General features: G+C 42.9%; 1 protein-coding gene across 1 annotated transcript in view; it reads right to left on the reverse strand.

Annotated features, from left to right (window-relative positions):
- The window catches only part of LOC108251151 (tetraspanin-18-like), a 55,804-nt gene that overhangs the window by 32,245 nt on the left and 13,202 nt on the right, over positions 1 to 10,357 (reverse strand). The window contains exon 2 of the mRNA XM_017441345.3: positions 5,540 to 5,613. The gene's annotated coding sequence lies outside the window, so the exon portion shown is untranslated. The remainder of the gene's footprint in view (positions 1 to 5,539; positions 5,614 to 10,357) is intronic.

The raw sequence follows: 10,357 nt of genomic DNA on the forward strand, positions 1-10,357 counted from the left end.
AAAGCTGCAAAAACGAAAATTTTAACGGCACAAACCTGCACAAATGAAGCACTGACGAACTAGCCCACTTTGGTTTGTTTTGGAGCAAGATGGGGGGATGGTGACGTCATCGGCCAAAATTATAACTTTTAATATCTCAAAGATGAAAGTTGCACAAACGACAGTTTTAACGGCACAACCCTGCACAAACGAAGCACTGACGAACTAGCCCACTTTGGTTTGTTTTGGAGCAAGATGGGGGGATGGTGACGTCATCGGCCAAAATGATAACTTTTAATATCTCAAAGACGAAAGCTGCACAAACGACAGTTTTAACGGCACAAACCTGCACAAACGAAGCACTAACGAGCTAGCCCACTTTGGGTTTTTTTGGAGCAAGATGGGGGGATAGTGACATCTTCGGCCAAAATTATAACTTTTAATATCTCAAAGACGAAAGCTGCACAAACGACAGTTTTAACGGCACAAACCTGCACAAACGAAGCACTAACGAACTAGCCCACTTTGGTTTGTTTTGGAGCAAGATGGGGGGATGCTGAACTCTGGATGACCTAAAAAATAATTTTTAATATCTCAGAAACCAAAGCTGCAAAAACGAAAATTTTAACGGCACAAACCTGCACAAACGGAGCACTAACCATTCAGACTATTTGCTGGATTTTTGAACGTGGGTGGGGTGTCAGCTTCACACAGCTGTCGTCAATCAGTCAGGGGGATGGTGGGGGCCTGGCCAGAGGACACAATACAATGGTGTTAAAAGGCTTAATCTGTAAAACAGGGAATGTGGGACAAATTCTCAATGAGGAAGGAAGCTTGAGGCGAACTGCAGAATGACTGATGATAGAATCAATCTGGAATGCGCCTAAGAACCAGTTTCTTGCAGGTGCTCTTTAAGGGGATGTCTTCTGAAGAAACCCAGACCTGATGCCCTGAGGAGTATTGTGGGGCTTAAATCTCTTCCAGTTGGCCAACTGTTTATTTTGTTTGTTGGTGCATAAAAAGGCAGCTTTAGCTCGTCTTCAGATTCTTCTACAGCACCTAAAGTGGTATTGGACAGATGGAATGGAAATCTCTGTTTCCAAAGCTGAAAAAGTGGGGGTTGGTATCCAAGTGACACCTCGAACAGGTATAATCCACTTGCTGAAGTGTGCGTGTTATTTGTATATTAGATTCAGCGTAACTATGTGCTCCAGGTTGAAGGGTTGTTACAGGTTATACATCAAAGTGCTGCTTTAAGCTCTTCATTAGGTTGCTCTGTTTGTCCATTACTTTGGGGATGAAAGCCAGAGGAAAGACTTACCGTAGCTCCTAATTCCTTGCAGAATGCCATTCACACATAGGAGGTAAACTGAGGTCCACAGTCAGAGACAATGTCAAATAGGATTCCGTGAAATTTGAAGACATGCAGAACTAGGAGCTGAGCTGTCTATTAAGCAGATGGTAGATTAGATAAAGGGATAAAGAGGGTGACTTTGGAGAACCGGTTGATTATGGTGGAGTATGACAGGGCCTTAAGGCTTCAAAATAAAAGGAACTGAACATATACTTTTCATTTTTATATTTCTTAAAATGAATTTAAAGTATATTTGTCAATTTAACTTTAATAATTTGAAGTATTTTTTTGTACAATTGTTGTTTCTGATCAAATTTAAAATCCAATTAAAATTCAGGTACTTTTGAAAGACAATGTACATACAATGATTACTTTCTGAGAGTTTTATTAAAATCTGTTTAGTGGTTCATGAGATATTTTCACACACAGAGATGTCTGGGTTTCTCTCCTTGACATGTTGCCTATGTAACCCAACCGTGGATAAGCAGTAGGAGATAGAGATGATGCTTCTGATTGGTCAATGTCAGGGGCGTGACACTGTGTCATTTTCCAGGCCGCGGATGACAGATTCTGGATTGTCCAAGAAAAGAACAAACAAAAAGAGGAAAGCTGGCCACCTCAAAGCCTGGATTTCAAAGGTGTCTCGAAATACCATTAGATGGTTCGTAGTGATAAAACTTGATGACTGTAGCATATAGTAGCAAAGTTTTGTGCAGTTTTCTGTGTATGGATAAACCACCCCCTGAAAACCACCCCGAAATACCCTGACCTTAGGTACCAGTAGGCTCTCTAAATGAAAACTTTTTAAGTAGGCATGATTTTAGAGGGTCTTAAAGGAAAGGTTTACAAGACAGTGGTAAGAGCAGCTATGTTGTAAGGTTTGGAGACAGTGGGACGGACAAAAAAACAGGAGACAGAACTGGAAGTGGCAGAGCTGAAGATGTTGAGGTTCTCCTCGGAGGGACAAGAATGGACAGGATTAGGAATGAGGTCATCAGAGGTACAACACAGGTTGAAGGACTGGGAGATAAAGTTAGAGGCCAGACTGAGATGGTTTGGACATGTGCAGAGGAGGGACAGTGGGTATATTGGTAGAAGGATGTTAGAGACAAAGAGGAGACGTATGGATGCAGTTAGAGAGGACATGGAGGTAACTGGAGTGAGGACAGAGGACACAGAAGACAGAGTTAGATGGAGGAGGATGACTCGCTGTAGCGACCCCTGAAAAGGGAACAGCTGGAAGAAGAAGAAGAAGATCATGGTAACAGCAAACAGACAAATTTTTGGGCTTGGCGTCACCCAGTCCTTCTCAAATAGTGCAATGCCTGGGGGGGCGCGTGTGACCCAGTTTTGAATTTTCTTATTCACATTATGAAAGTAGTCAAGTCCTGCAAGTCCTGAAACACATCTTCTGCCACAGGAAGCACCTGCAAAGGTGCCACACCTGGATTGAATCTGTGGGCAATTAACAGACTTCTGCAGGACTTGACGGCTGCAGAAGAGATCATGCAATCATTTCAATCAGCTGTTCTAGAATAGAGGCACATCTAAAACATGCAGAGCAGGGGGGCCTGAGGACTGGAATTGAGAAACAACTTTATATACAAATTATACTGCAGTGGATGTATAAAAACCTTTTTTGCCCCACTTTGTCATGTGTGGGGTTTATACAGCCACCGTATTTATAGTCGCAGCGGAGAGTAGGGGGGCGCGAAGTACATTCCTCTTCCTGGGGGGGGGGCTTAACAGAAAATAATTGAGAAGCACTGTATTAATCTGATGGGGCAGCAGTAGCTCAGGAGGTAGGGGTTTGTCCTGTAACCGGAGGGTTGCTGGCTCAAGCCCCCGCTCCGGCTGTCTCAGCTGTTGTGTCCTTGGGTAAGACACTTCACCCACCTTGCCTACTGGTGGTGGTCAGAGGGCTTGGTGGTGCCGGTGTGATGGCAGCCTCACTCCTGTCAGCCCGCCCCAGGCCAGCTGTGGCTACAGTGTAGCTCAATTCATCCACCATCAGTGGATGAATGGGTGAATGACTGATTGTGGTGTAAAGCACTTTAGGGTCCTATATTCACATTTCTGTGGATCACTACATCACAAATGACTTGCTCACCAAATCGATTTATTTGCCTTCATAACACAGGTAAAGTTGTTTTTATGCAGATATACCACATCTCCAAGGTACTGCTTTTTCCAACTGGCACTGTTTCCTTAATGTCTCTCTTATCAGACAGTGTTCCTTCATGTTTCAGATGTTAGTTTCAGTTTAAGGCATCTACACTACATCCTGAGAGATATTATATCAGGTGTTACCAAAGAAGCATACAGAAGGTATGTCAGGGTTTCCCCCAGCGTATTATAAGCCTGGCAGGCCACCAGGCTAAGTTCCGCTTGTTTATTATAAATATGTCATTTTTTATACACGTTTTTTTCTACCTTTACCTACCTCACCGTGCAAGTGTACGCACGCCAACAGTGATGCAATCGCATTGTCCCCGCCCCTGCGCGAAGGCCCCATGCAGTGTCGCGTTGTGCACCTTCTATAACTTGGTGCAGAGCGTGCGCGCTGCGCTCCATTTAATCATCTGCTTTCTTTTTACCGTATTTCCACTGGTTACGTAGCGTACTGCCCCCTGTCTGTTTGGAGAATACTGCACCGACGTAAGCACCAAGTATAAACGCCTCCACCGTGCTCAGGTCAGCTCCCTGTTCACAGAGCCCTGCAGGACTCTAATGAGCCCTGAGGCCGAGCCTCCTTCAGCTACCTGGAGTTAGCATGTTGTCAGAGCCTCCTTCAGCTACCTGGAGTTAGCATGTTGTCAGAGCCTCCTTCAGCTACCTGGAGTTAGCATGTTGTCAGAGCCACAGTAATAAACATGGAACGAGCGGGTTTAACCAAAAATGGTTAGTTGAGCTAAAATTCAGCAGCTGGCTTTACAAGACTGAATATGGTAAGTATGTTTTGTAATTAGTCTAAATATGAATGTGATGCGAGCTAATTTATCCCTGTTTAACAATAAAATTATTCGATTAAATTCAGCATTAGATGTTTTGTTGTTCCATGTAGTGATCCAACATGCAGCCTGTGCCAAAAAAAGCACAGTACAGTACAGCATCTGTCTGTTTGTCAGAGTTCTCTGTTGTTATTCATTGGCCTGGAAGTGAGACGTGTGTTGGTGCTTTGTTTGCAGGTTTTCATTTATGGTCATTTCATTTAATTGTAAATGTGACTTAAATTAGGATTCACATTAGGTGAAATCAATTAGTATTTATTTTAATTGTATTTTTGTTTAAAAAAGTATTTCAAAAGTGCCTTTTTGTAAAACTCTAGTTGTGTAAAAATTGGACACAAATATCTTACAATATCACATAATAAATAGCCATATTTTCAACTTTCTTGTCAACTTCAATCCTTTTTTTTTTTTTTTTTACTAAATCACGGTCGGCCGGCGAACAACCACCTACCACCGGGCTTAGCCTCATTTCTGGTGGAATCCCTGCATGTTATACAGGCATCATGTGTTTCATTAAATTAGTCTGGAATGTCCGGTTACAACAATCAAAGTGTGCCTATATATTTGTAGTAAAAACACTCAGTGTGTAATTTTTTATCAGTCCATTCTGTCCTCTGTATCCATCAACCATTAGCATAGCATTGAAGATAAGCAATTATCCTTTGGTGGTGTTTATACATCAGCCTCTTTAAGTTTTATATCAGTTGGAAAAAGCTCCAGCTCTGTAATTGGTTCATTTGGGCCGGTTCTTCTTCTCCTTATGTTCCTTTTTGCCTTTTACAATGCTAAATGATGTTAAATTGAGCACTAAACTTACAAGATGTTAGAAGCTTTTTACATTCTGCTGTTAAACTAATTGTGTCAGCTTAAGTCAAACTATTCATCTGCTACACAAAATGAGTCAGCAGGTTTGGACAGCAGTGTCTAATGAAACACATTCAGTTACAGTTTCAAGAATTTTATTCATTTTTTAAGCACTTTTAAAATCTTGAAAGTACCACATTCATATTTAAGCATTTTAAAGAATTTTAAGCACCTGTATAAACCCTTCTCATATACTGAAGTGATTACATCTACAATTAAAATGAGGTTTTTAACTGGGTATTGTTTACACCTCTTCTCAGAACAAACAATGTTGAGATGTTCTCTGAACATGAACAGACAGCAGCAGAAAGAAGCAGCTTAAAATCTGTACCTGTTTAATGGCTCCTGTGTTCCACTATAGATGAGACAATGGCAGCCTGAAGAGTCTGATCTGCTTCACATTAGCTGCAGACAACAAAAAGAAGCAGGATGTCTGAACAAGGTCAAATATGCAAACATTCTTCAGATACAAGGACCAAAACAAAGTGAAAAAACAACTTCATTCCAAAAAAAAAAAACTGAATGACCTTCAGAAAGTCTGGATAACTGTTGATCAAGACCACTTTAAAACAATACAAGAAAGCCTGGATGATTGGAAAATAATTTGCAACAAACTTTAGATAAAAGTGAAGCTTTACAGTAAATCCTGCATATTGCCTGACTGGAATGAATGCTCTGAGGAGATTCGGTTATTGTCTGCAGCTCCTCCAGAGATTAACCTACCTCTTATATCGTAATTCAAACTTTTCAAAAGCTCTCTCTGTGGACAAAAGCACAGATGAGTTCATACTCTGACTAAAAATTGTGTAGGCGTTTCCATAGCAACCGTTGGATGCGATCGGGGATAGAATTCTGATGGATGTTGCTGCTTCAGCTCCATCAGTCAGGCTGTGGGAAACAGAAGGAAGCTGATTCATCGTGCTTCGTGCAGTTCATGACTCATGCTTTTGTTGTTTTCTAACTCGTGACTTTAAAGTATTTGTCTTGACAAGCAGGAAACATGTGAAACAAACAACAAAAAAAAGAATCGTGATTGTTCAAAGCAGTGATAAAATCTGCTAAACCCAAAGAGGTACGTAAACTGTGATTCAGATGATGACACACCATCACTGATAAGACAGCAGCAGAACTAAAACTGATCAAACTTCACTAATCTGTCAATGCTGACAAAGATTTGGTTGAGTTTGCTGTCTGACAGGCAGGCTGTATGAAAAGACTCTTATTAAGAGTGCCAATGCATAAGCATTACTACGATGTTCAAAATGTTTGTCCAATATTGTGCAGTGCAGCTTTGAAATAAAACATGCAATTTGTACACTAAAACATGTGGCTTGATTAGGAATAGTGTGCTATGACTTGTAGTAGCAGTATGTTGTACAATGTAGACAAAATTTGCAAAAAGATTGAAAAAAGAGGAAATCAGTAGAATTTAAGTAAAACATATGAGAAAAGCCAGCCCTGTTTGGACATATTTCACAGTAGAAGCATCATTCAAAGGTTTATATATAAGTTTATTTGCCTGAAATGGCATTTTGATATTTTTGTTTTTTACTCAATCACTGTTTAAGTTTTATGATTTTTCTACATTTTTCTACAAAGTGTTCAAGAGAGAGCTGATGATGTCGGACTAGAGTTGCAAAATTCCGGGAATTTTCAAAGTTGGAAACTTTCCAAGGGAATTAACAGAAATTTATGGGAATTAACAGGAATTTATGGGAATAAAAAAGAAATTTGCAAAATTGAAGGTTGGCCTTCAATAGGGAACTTAAATATAGTTGGGGAAATATATTGTAGCATAATCTTGGCTAAAACAACCAACCAGATTTAATGCAAGTACACTCCTCAATCACATGCACACAGCACTGCTTCCTGCAGGGCTATTGAGGCCACGCCCCCAGCATGCACTGTGCACTCCTCCATCACATGCACAGAACACTAGAGGCCACACAGTTGAGCCTGCTGATTATATAAAGTCAAGTAAGTTTTGTACAATATTATGTGGTAAATATTTTTGATCTATAATGGTATTACTGTTTAATTTGCAAAAATTAAATAAAAATTAATTCATACAGTAGCTTGTTAGCTGGTAAGATAGGTGCAAAATGTAAGCTTTTTTTCATTTCGTTGACCATTTAAGAGGCTAACTTATTATAGCTACCTCAAATGTGATGCTGTTTCTTCTGAGTGCTACAAGACGGTTTTCTGTAACCGTACAAGACATACATCAATTATAAAATATTTTGAAGACCATTCCAGTTGTTTAGCCAACTATATTCCTGTTGATGCCATTGCATTAGTGTTTTTTACAAGCTTTTTTGTTATTTTATTCTACAGAAAAATGCCACGTTTGCCATCTGATGTGTGGAAATATTTCACACAAGCTAATGTTGAAGGAAAGTCTTTGTATATGTGTAAATATTGTGGAAAGACATACAAAAAGAATGCTACAAAAATGCAACAGCATTTTGCAAAGTGTCAAAAATGTTCTCAAGGCTCAAAACATTCAGCTGAAAAGAGTTCTACCTGTGATGCGATGGGGCCTGACTTCCAAGTGGAGACATTGTCTTCAGCTACAATCCCTTCTTGGGAAGTGGATTTTGTTCTCCTAAGCTCACGTTGTTGAAAAGCAACTGCACAAAGACGAATATGGAAAGTTATCTGTTGCACGTCTGAAGACCCCAGCTTATGACCATAAAGGGAATTGAATGTACATGAATCCATACTGTTAAGGTCCATCCCAGTGTGACGTGTGTGTGCTTTACTCTACAGCTGGGTGTGGTAAATGTTTATAAAAAGAAGCAGCCCCGAGAGGAAGGGGGGATTTTCACAGATTGGGTCAGAAGTCCCGATTCGGCACAGACTCTGTTATTTTGAATAAACTCTCACTGTTCAGGAATAACTTATGTCTGTAAAGTCATTTCTTTTGATCAGGACATCGTTGCTGCAATTATGAAGACCCAGAAGAACATCCACCTTTTGAAGACACTTCAATTATTTGATTCGATGGATGAACGTAGCCAGAGAATTGCAGATGAGTGTTTTGCTCGTGCAGTCTATGCAACTGGCACACCCCTGATGCTCCCATCCAGTGTGTACTGGAAGAGATTTTTGAGTATTCTCCGGCCAGCATACACTCCCCCAACCAGGCATTCATTTGCTGGATGATGAGTTCAACAGAGTGCAAACAAAGGTCAAGCAAACCAGACTGTATTTCAGTCATCTCTGATGGGTGGTCAAAAGTTCGGGGACAAGGAATTATCAACTACATTGTCACCACCCCTCAGCCTGTATTCTACAAGAGCACAGACACAAAAGACAACAGACACACAGGCCCCTACATAGCTGATGAGCTGAAAGCAGTCATCAATGACCTTGGACCAGAGAAGGTTTTCGCACTTGCCACTGACAATGCACCAAACATGAAGGTTGCCTGGGCACATGTGGAGGAGACCTACCCTCATATAACAACCATTGGCTGTACAGATGGTTGTTATATGTACTTCCCTATCTCTTGCGCATGCACAGGTCCAGTACCTTATACCAACATGGTCACGTGTGACCCCCGGTGACACTGTTAGCCTATATAATCATGTGACAGTGGCAGCCCAGTCCCTTTTCATATTCTCGCATGCAGGTTAAACAGGTGGTAAGACACTGTGTTTTGTGCTTGTCGCTAGTAGCCTCGAGACTGTGGTCGGAGCTGCGAGGAGCTTCTCGCCCTCCAGAGGCTGCGCAAGCTTCTCTTGATACAACTTTGTTTAGTGAGTTATTTCTTTTTCGTTAATAAGGTGGCAGGAGCAGGAGTGTTCGCTACTGCATCGGCTCCCCTACTGCTGGTGGTGCGGTGTTAAGAAGACCGATCTGACCAGCTCGTTGCTTAAAAGTTAGTCGTTTTGGGCTTGCTTTGTTCGTCTTTGTCCTGCCGTGTTCGGCTTGCTATTTTGTTTACTTGTGCTGCTGTCTTTGGCAGCCTATATTTTGTTACATCGCAGCCGGTTTTGGGCTTGCTTTTTTACGTTGTGCAGCTGTGAGGCTTGCCTCTATTGCAGCCGTTTTTTGTGCTTGCTTTCGGTGGAGTGCAGCCGTGCTACACGCTGCGGGGGAACCCTGGGTGGCGTTTTCTGCTCAACCGGGTTCTCTGGTCTATTCGCTCGTTGACTTAAGTTCTCTGGTCTATTCACTAGTCTTGTAGCATGAGTGATGGACATGCAGGGCTGCAGAGCTTGTTTGGCCCCTCTGCAGTTGGAGGATGGGCATGATCTGTGTCCCTCTTGTTTGGGGCCAGATCATCTAAGGGAGGCCTTGACTGATGCGGCCCGCCCTGATTGCTGCCCTGATTGTTCTGTTCTGCCCTTGTCCCTGCGTACTGCGCGGTTGGCTGACCTTGAAGGTGCCAGCCAGCCTGTGATGGGTGTGGCTCCGGAGGCTTTAGGGCCTCTGCGGAAAAGGGCCAAGAAGAGCTCCATGGATTCGGAGGGCTTATCAGGGCAAGTGGCCCGTCTCACTTCTGAGCTCGAGCAAATGAAGGCACTGCTGGAGTCCCTTAAGGAAGGGCTTGGCCCTGCTCTGACTGGAGACCCTGACCCAGGGCAGAGCATGGTTTTAGGGCTCTCTGTTTTGGAGGATGATGCTATCTCTCTAGCAGCGTCTGGTACTGATTTTCAAGGGCAGTTTGAATCTGGCTCTTAAATGTCGACAGCCAGTTCACGTACCTCTTCCTGCTCTCGGAGCAGGCTGCCACCTTACTGTGGTGGAGGGGTTTGAGTGTCCCAATGATCCTAGAAGCTATGCTGTCAGGGGCTTAATGCCCCTAGTAGGGTCACCCAAGGCAGACAGGTCCTAGGTGAAGGGCCCGAAGAAGTGCAGCCCAAAGACCCCTTATGACGAGTACAATTATTGGACACAGTGTTCCCTCGCCCGGGTGCGGGTCACCGGGGCCCCACTCTGGAGCCAGGCCTGGAGGTGGGGCACGTTGGCGAGCGCCTGGTGGCTAGGCTTTCACCCATGGAGCCCGGCCGGGCACAGCCCGAAGAGGATACGTGGGTCCCCCTTCCCATGGGCTCACCACTTATGGGAGGGGCCAAAGGGGTCGGGTGCAATGTGAGATGGGTGTTGGCTAAAGGCGGGGACCTTGGCGGTCTGATCCTCG

This window comes from Kryptolebias marmoratus, linkage group LG15 (assembly GCF_001649575.2).
Source record: "Kryptolebias marmoratus isolate JLee-2015 linkage group LG15, ASM164957v2, whole genome shotgun sequence".
NCBI classification, from domain to species: domain Eukaryota; kingdom Metazoa; phylum Chordata; class Actinopteri; order Cyprinodontiformes; family Rivulidae; genus Kryptolebias; species Kryptolebias marmoratus.